This window comes from Hordeum vulgare, chromosome 7H (genome assembly GCF_904849725.1).
Source record: "Hordeum vulgare subsp. vulgare chromosome 7H, MorexV3_pseudomolecules_assembly, whole genome shotgun sequence".
NCBI classification, from domain to species: Eukaryota; Viridiplantae; Streptophyta; class Magnoliopsida; order Poales; family Poaceae; genus Hordeum; species Hordeum vulgare.
In genome coordinates, this window is record NC_058524.1 from 162,113,263 (window position 1) to 162,120,961 (window position 7,699).

At 47.3% G+C, this 7,699-nt stretch overlaps 1 pseudogene; it reads left to right on the top strand.

Annotated features, from left to right (window-relative positions):
* The first annotated feature begins 6,761 nt into the window (after positions 1-6,761).
* LOC123413380 lies at positions 6,762-7,340 on the top strand (annotated as a pseudogene).
* The last annotated feature ends 359 nt before the right edge of the window (positions 7,341-7,699 follow it).

Consider the following 7,699-nt stretch of genomic DNA (forward strand, 5'->3'; position numbering starts at 1 on the left):
AGTGAATGCACCTGTTTCTAATGCATAACCCCAAAATGATAACGGCAAATCGGTAAGAGACATCATAGATCGCACCATCTCTAATAAAGTACGATTACGACGTTCGGACACACCATTACGTTCTGGTGTTCCAGGCGGTGTCAACTGTGAAACAATTCCACATTGTCTTAAGTGAGCACCAAACTCGAAACTCAGATATTCACCCCCACGATCAGACCGTAGGAACTTGATCTTCTTGTTACGATGATTTTCAACTTGACTCTGAAATTGCTTGAACTTTTCAAATGTTTCAGACTTGTGCTTCATCAAGTATACATAACCATATCTACTCAAATCGTCAGTGAAGGTGAGAAAATAACGATATCCACCGCGTGCCTCCACACTCATCGGACCACACACATCGGTATGTATGTTTTCCAACAAGTCACTTGCACGCTCCATTGTTCTGGAGAACGGAGTTTTAGTCATCTTGCCCATGAGGCATGGTTCGCACGTGTCAAGTGAATCAAAGTCAAGTGACTCCAAAAGTCCATCGGTATGGAGTTTCTTCATGCGCTTTACACCAATATGAGCTAAGCAGCAGTTCCATAAAAACATGGCGCTATCATGGTTAACTCTAACTCTTTTGGTCTCAATGTTATGTATATGTGTATTATCATTATCAAGATTCAATATGAACAATCCTCTCACATTGGGTGCATGACCATAAAAGAGATTACTTATAGAAATAAAACAACCATTATTCTCTTACTTAAACGAGTAACCGTCTCGCAATAAACAAGATCCAGATATAATGTTCATGCTTAACGCAGTCACTAAATAACATTTATGTAAGTTCATAACTAATCTTGATGGTAACTGAAGTGAAACTGTGCCGACGGCGATTGCATTAACCTTGGAACCATTTCCCACGCGCATCGTCACTTCATCCTTCGCCAGCCTTCTCTTATTCTGCAGTTCCTGTTTTGAGTGCAAATATGAGCAACAGAACCGGTATCGAATACCCAGGCACTACTACGAGAGCTTGTTAAGTACACATCAATAACATGTATATCGAATATACCTGATTTTTCTTTGTTCACCTTCTTATCAGCCAGATACTTGGGGCAGTTGCGCTTCCAGTGACCCATACCCTTGCAATAATAGCACTCCGTTTCAGGCTTAGGTCCAGCTTTGAGCTTCTTCATCGGATTGGCAACAGGCTTGCCGCTCTTCTTTGAATTACCCTTCTTTACTTTGTCGTTTCTCTTGAAACTAGTGGTCTCATTCACCATCAACACTTGATGCTCTTTACGGAGTTCTGACTCTGCGACTTTCAGCATCGCGAATAACTCACCGGGTGACTTGTTCATCCCTTGCATGTTATAGTTCAACACAAAGCTCTTATAGCTTGGTGGCAGTGATTGAAGAATTCTCTCAGTGATAGCCTCTTGCGGGAGTTCAATCCCCAGCTCAGCTAGACGGTTTGAGTACTCAGACATTTTGAGCACATGTTCACTGACAGACGAGTTGTCCTCCATCTTGCAAGCATAGAATTTATCGGAGGTCTCATACCTCTCGATCCGGGAGTTCTTCTGAAAGATAAACTTCAACTCCTGGAACATCTCATATGCTCCATGATGCTCAAAGCGACATTGAAGTCCCGGCTCTAAGTCATACAAGACTGCACATTGAACTACTGAGTAGTCCTCCTTGCGTGCTAACCAAGCGTTCTTAGCATCTTGGTCAGCCGCGGTGGGTGGTTCGTCTCCTAGAGCACCATTAAGGACATAATACTTCTTCCCAGCTTGCAGGAATAACTTAAGATAACGAGCCCAGTCTACAAAGTTGCTTCCATCATCTTTCAACTTAGCTTTCTCTAGGAACGTATTAAAATTCAGGGTGACTGTCGCATGAGCCATTGATCTACAACACAAATATTTTCAAAGTGGACTTAGACTATGTTCAAGATAATTAGAGTTTAACTAATCAAATTACTTGCTAAACTCCCACTCAAAAATTACATCTCTCTAGTAATTTGAGTGGTTCATGATCCAATTCCACTAGCTCAAGTCCGATCATCACGTGAGTTGAGGATAGTTTCAGTGGTAAGCATCCCTATGCTAATCATATCAACTACATGATTCATGATCGACCTTTCGGTCTCATGTGTTCCGAGGCCATGTCTGCACATGATAGGCTCGTCAAGCTTAACCCGAGTGTTCCGCGTGTGCAACTGTTTGCACCCGTTGTATGTGAATGTTGAGTCTATCACACCCGATCATCACGTGGTGTCTCGAAACGACGAACTGTAGCAACGGTGCACAGTCGGGGAGAACACAATTTCGTCTTGAAATTTTAGTGAGAGATCACCTCATAATGCTACCGTCGTTCTAAGCAAAATAAGGTGCATAAAAGGATTAACATCACATGCAATTCATAAGTGACATGATATGGCCATCATCAAGTGCTCCTTGATCTTCATCACAAAAGCACCGGTATGATCTTCTTGTCACCGGCGCCACACCATGATCCCCATCATCATGATCTCCATCATCGTGCCGCCATCGAGGTTGTCGTGTATGCTATGCTATTACTACTAAAGCTACGTCCTAGCAAACACAAACATTAGTTTAAAGACAGCCCTATGGCTCCTGCCGGTTGCTGTAGCATCGACGTGCAAGTCGATATTAACTATTACAACATGATCATATCATACATCCAATATATAACATCACATCATCGGCCATATCACATCACAAGCATACCCTGCAAAAACAAGTTAGACGTCCTCTAATTGTTGTTGCATGTTTTACGTGGTGGCCATGGGTATCTAGTAGGATCACATCTTACTTACGCAAACACCACAACGGGTATGTATGAATTGCTATTTAACCTCTCTCCAAGGACCTCCTCGGTCAAATCCAACTCAACTAAAGTTGGAGAAACCGACACTCGCCAGTCATCTTTGAGCAACGGGGTTGCTCGTAGCGATGAAACCAGTCTCTCGTAAGCGTACAAGTAATGTCGGTCCGAGCCGCTTCGATCCAACAACACCGCGGAATCAAGAAAAGACTAAGGAGGGCAGCAAATCGCGCATCACCGCCCACAAAAACTTTTGTGTTCTACTCGAGATGACATCTACGCATGAACCTAGCTCATGATGCCACTGTTGGGGAACGTGGTACGGGAAAAAAAATCCTACGCACACGCAATACCTATCATGGTGATGTCCATCTACGAGAGGGGATTTACGATCTACGTACCCTTGTAGTTCGCACAACGGGAAGCGTTAAGAGACGCGGTTGATGTAGTGGAATGTTCTCACGTCTCTCGATCCGCCCCGCGAACCGTCCCGCGATCCGTCCCACGATCCGCTCCGATCTAGTACCGAACGGACGGCACCTCCGTGTTCAGCACACGTACAACTCGACGATGATCTCGGCCTTCTTGATCCAGCAAGAGAGACGGAGAGGTGGATGAGTCCTCCAGCAGCATGACGACACTCCGGAGGTTGGTGGTGATCTATCTCAGCAGGGCTCCGCCTGAGCTCCGCAGAAATACGATCTAGAGGAAAACCGTGGAGGTATGTGGTCGGGCTGCCGTGGCAAAGTTGTCTCAAATCAGCCCTAATACCTCAGTATATATAGGAGGGAGGGGGAGGGACCTGCCTTGAGGCTCAAGAGAGACCCAAGGGGTCGGCTGAAGCAAGGGGAGGAGTCCTCCTCCTCCAATCCTAGTCCAACTAGGATTGGAAGGAGGAGTCCTTCTCCACCTTCCCACTTCCCCTTTTTTTTCTTTTTTCCTTTGATTCCTGCGCATAGGGCCTCTTGGGCTGTCCCACCAGCCCACTAAGGGCTGGTGCGGCACCCCTAAGGCCTATCGGATTCCCCCGGGTGGACTGGTCCCCCCCCCCCCGGTGAACATCCGGACCCCATTCGTCACTCCCGGTACATTCCCGACAATGTCCGAAAACTTTCCGGTAATCAAATGAGGTCATCCTATATATCAATCTTCATCTCCGGACCATTTCGGAAACCCTCGTGACGTCTGTGATCTCATCCGCGACTCTGTACAACATTCGGTAACCAACCATATAACTCAAATACGCATAAAACATCATCGAACCTTAAGTGTGCAGACCCTGCGGGTTCGAGAACTATGTAGACATGACCCGAGAGACTCCTCGGTCAATATCCAATAGCGCGACCTGGATGCCCATATTGGATCCTACATATTCTCCGAAGATCTCATCGGTTGAACCTCAGTGCCAAGGATTCATTTAATCCCGTATGTCATTCCCTTTGTCCTTCGGTATGTTACTTGCCCGAGATTCGATCGTTAGTATCCGCATACCTATTTCAATCTCGTTTACCGGCAAGTCTCTTTACTCATTCCGTAATACAAGATCCCGTGACTTACACTAAGTTACATTGCTTGCAAGGCTTGTGTGTGATGTTGTATTACCGAGTGGGCCTCGAGATACCTCTCCGTCACACGGAGTGACAAATCCCAGTCTTGATCCATACTAACTCAACGGACACTTTCTGAGATAAGTGTAGAGCATCTTTATAGTCACCCAGTTACGTTGTGACGTTCGATACACACAAAGCATTCCTCCGGTGCAAGTGAGTTATATGATCTCATGGTCATAGGAATAAATACTTGACACGCAGAAAACAGTAGCAACAAAATGACACGATCAACATGCTACGTTCATTAGTTTGGGTCTAGTCCATCACATGATTCACCCAATGATGTGATCCAGTTATCAAGCAACAACACCTTGTACATAGTCAGAAGACGTTGACTATCCTTGATCAACTGGCTAGCCGACTAGAGGCTTGCTAGGGACAGTGTTTTGTCTATGTATCCACACACGTATCTAAGTCTTCATTCAACACAATTATAGCATGGATAATAAACGATTATCTTGATACAAGAATTATAATAATAACTTATTAATCATTGCCTCTACGGCATTATTCCAACAAGTGGCAGTTCAAGGGCTATGGACATCTCAAACTATGTCAGTACCAAGAGTTCTCATATCTCCTCGTAGAAAACTAGAATGAACGTGTAACTGGAATATAGTTGGGTTATCTTGTAAGTGCCATGTCATACTTTCTGGTAATCAGGATGGTTGGCATCTTTTGAGTGAAGCTATGCGACCTTGGAGCCACAACCATTTTTCATGTTTTGGGTCCAGCAGTATTAGAATTATTCATGTTGAGTTTACTGAATGAGCAAATTGTTTCACAGTTCAGAGGGTTCTCTTGTTGTACATTGTTTCCTCAATATATTTTTCTATGTGCATGGAGGGACTTCGACACGCAAGTACATTGATGTACATTTTTGTATGTTCAGAGAGCTTACTGAATGAGCAAAATGTTTCAGACTTCAGAGGGTTCTCTTGCTATAAATTTTCTATTTGTACCGTAAATGTACACGCAGGCAGGCAGGCCATGGCTTAACTGTTGTCGGTTGCTGCATTGGTGTACATTGTTCAGAGAGTTCAGAGGGTATTGTTCAGGGTGGCATGCATGGCGGGACTTAGCGGGCTTCCGCATTGTCCGCTATTAATTAAGTGGGATGAGGCGGGAAGCCGAAATGTCCTGCTAAATATTTTTCCTCCTGCTTTTACGTCTCACGGACAGCCACATCCCGTCGTGCTTACAACCTGACTTCTGCTTGTTGCTGGTGATGGTTGTTGTTGTCTTCTTTTCCTTGTCTCCATTGCTTGAGACTTGCAAATAAAACCAGAAGTTAATGGGCCTCCTTTCTTTGTTATTTACTATTCCCTCTGTAAATGTCTTACATTTGTCTAGAGAGGATGTATTTTACATCTGCTTCCTTCCTTTGTGCTCCAAGTTGCTATTATCGCACGGGAGCCCTACATGTTGCCTAGTCATCAAATGCCAAGTTAACACCTAGCGCTTCTATAGTGCTAGAAGACTTCACAATGGTGTGGTGAGTCTATGCCACGTCACCTCTAATTCTTTGGATTATGAGGCGTGAAGGGCACCAAAGAACATTGACATCTAGCAATTGCAATAATTTCAGTTGGCAAGGCCATCACTAGTTAAGGTGGAGGAGGCGTGAAGGGCACTAAATAACATTGACACCTAGCGATTGCAGCAATTTTAGCTAGCAAGGCTATCACTAGTTAAGAGCATATCCAATAGATGATCCAAATGTAAAAGTAACTAACTTTTGGACCGTCTGAGGCCAAAAACGCAGCTCCAACACACGGTCCATATGTAAAAAAATTAACTGCGGCATCCTCATGATGTAAAATTCAACACCTCGCGGTGCAAATTTACATCACGAGATGCATCTGGTCCAAAACCAGCCGCCGCCCGCGAACGCCCAACCGCCACTTCATTTCTTTTCCCGCCCGCCCACTCGCGATATCCCGCCCGTCCGCCGCCGCCCTGCCGCCGCCCCACCGCATGCCGCCTGCATCAGATCCGCCCCCTCCCGCCGCTGTTTCCATGCCGCCCTGCCGCCCGCCCACCGCGGATCCGGTCGCGGCCGCAGCGCACGCTGCCGCCCCGTCCATCCATCGTAGCTTCGACCCGCCTCGTGCGTCGCCGCCCCATCCGCCCCGCCCCGTCTGCCGCCCCTCAGCTCCGCCCCAGCCGGCTCTGGCCGCCACCGCTCTACAGCTCTGCCTCGCCCGGCTCCGTCCGCCACCGCCCCGCAGCTCCGCTCCGCCCGGCTCCGTCCGCCACCGCTCCGGCCGCACGCCCCCGCCGCTCCACCGCTCTAACCGCTGTCCGATGGCGCCGAAAAAGACGCCGAAGGGAAAGTAGGGCTCCTTTGGCGTGAGACAGAAGCCCTCCGGTAACTGGGGTGTGGTGTTCTGCGATGCCGGGAGGCGTTGGTGGATCGACACGTACCCCTCCGCCCACGAGGCCGCGCGTGCCTACGACGTGGCGGTGTGGCGTGCCGAGAGGCCTCGGGAGCACCTCAACTTCCGAGAGATCGAGAGTCGGGTGCAAGCGGAGATGCTTGTGCAGCATGGCATCAAGATGAAGGAGATCACGATGAAGAAGAAGACGACGAAGAAGCCGTCGGTTGTCGTCAATGCCGGCGAGACCGACGAGGAGGCGATGGCGAGGATTGCTCGGGAGCATCAAGAGTACGTTCCAAATGAGCTGGAGCACTACGGGAAGCGTGAGGCAGAGCAGAAGAAGAAGGAGGACGAAGCTGGTCCCTCGATGGTGATCCCCATCAAGTCCTCTTCCGAGGAGGACTGGGCAGACTTCTCGGAGGAGGAGGAGGAGGAGGAGGGGTGCGACGACCCGGAGAAGGAGGAGTTCTGGGAGCAGTTCCGCAGCTCCGACGATGAGGAGTAGTTTATCTAGTATTTTGAAGTGGTAGTTGAAGTTCATGTATGAAACTATGTTGAATTTGATGTTTGAACTATGTTGAATGGACTAGTAGTTTGTCGTTTTAGGAAATTTTACATCTTCATTTTGGACCATATATTGGAGTTGCTCTTTTGGACCATCAATTTGGACCATATGTTGGAGTTCAGCTTTTTCGGAGCTCCAAAACGCACTTTTTGGCGGTCTAAATTTTACATCTTCGACTTTGGACCGCCAAATTTGGGACCATCTATTGGAGATTCTCTAAGGTAGAGCACATTGACATACGCCTAGCATTTTCTCGCGCAATACCCTTTACGCGGGGGAGCCTTCTACGAAAATGGATA